The following is a 973-nucleotide window of genomic DNA, read 5'->3' as shown; positions in this document are numbered from 1 at the left end:
GGAGATTAGATGACACTTTGTATATCAATCATATATTAAGGGGGAGTTTCAATACTATATTTGTCTAAATACATGCTTTACTAATCTTCTTCTCAATTTGAGTTTGTCATCATCAAAAAGGGGGAGATTGTGGAACCAATGCACTCTACGAAAAGAACATAAAGGTTCAACGATTTTGATGATAACAAACAAAGCATGAAAAGAAAGCTTCAAGGTGCAACCATAAAAAAGAATTCTAAACAAGATCAAAGACTCAAGCTTCAATTGAAGTCTCTAAGTCCAAACTCAGAGTAATATACCATAGGACTTAGGATTATTTGTAAAATTGATTCCTTACAAGAACGAAGCTCAAAGTATTTTTTAAATACATGCATTAAATCATCGTTTGACATTCAAATACATTCCTAGCATGAAAATATAATTTTCAATGTTCATAAAATGTTTAATCAATTTTTGAAACTAATGTGAATCAAGAGAAAACCATTTTAGGGCGAAATCCAACCTTTCAACAGGTTGGTAATCAATTACCCAATACATGGTAATCGATTACCCTTCATGGTAACCGATTACCCACTCAATGGTAATCGATTACCTACTGTACAGAGACAAAAATAACGACTATAAAACGGCTAGTTTGCGAAAATAAGTAGGAAAAAGGCCATGGGCCCCCTCTATAAATAGAGACTACTGTCCCATTGATGGGACACACTTCTTGATCATTATTACTCATTAATTCTCATCTCATTTGCATTATTCTTGTCTTCTTGATCATAAACTCTATTTGAGTTTTATTCTTGTGAGAGTGTCATATACCATTGTTCTTCAACTTGTATTATTTGTACTTTGAGAGTACTTAGCCATTATTAAACACCTTCCTTTGATTTATTAAGTAGCTAGGGGAGTGAACCCTATACACTTGAAAGGTCACCAAATTCCTAAGAAAATTTGGAGTGAAAAAGTGTAAGGCATCAAG

The sequence above is a fragment of the Gastrolobium bilobum genome, unplaced genomic scaffold (assembly GCF_033153095.1).
Source record: "Gastrolobium bilobum isolate Gb01-03AN ecotype WA unplaced genomic scaffold, APGP_CSIRO_Gbil_v1 utg11953, whole genome shotgun sequence".
Classification (NCBI taxonomy): domain Eukaryota; kingdom Viridiplantae; phylum Streptophyta; class Magnoliopsida; order Fabales; family Fabaceae; genus Gastrolobium; species Gastrolobium bilobum.
The sequence above is the reverse complement of the archived record's forward strand: the minus strand, read 5'-3'. Positions refer to the sequence as shown.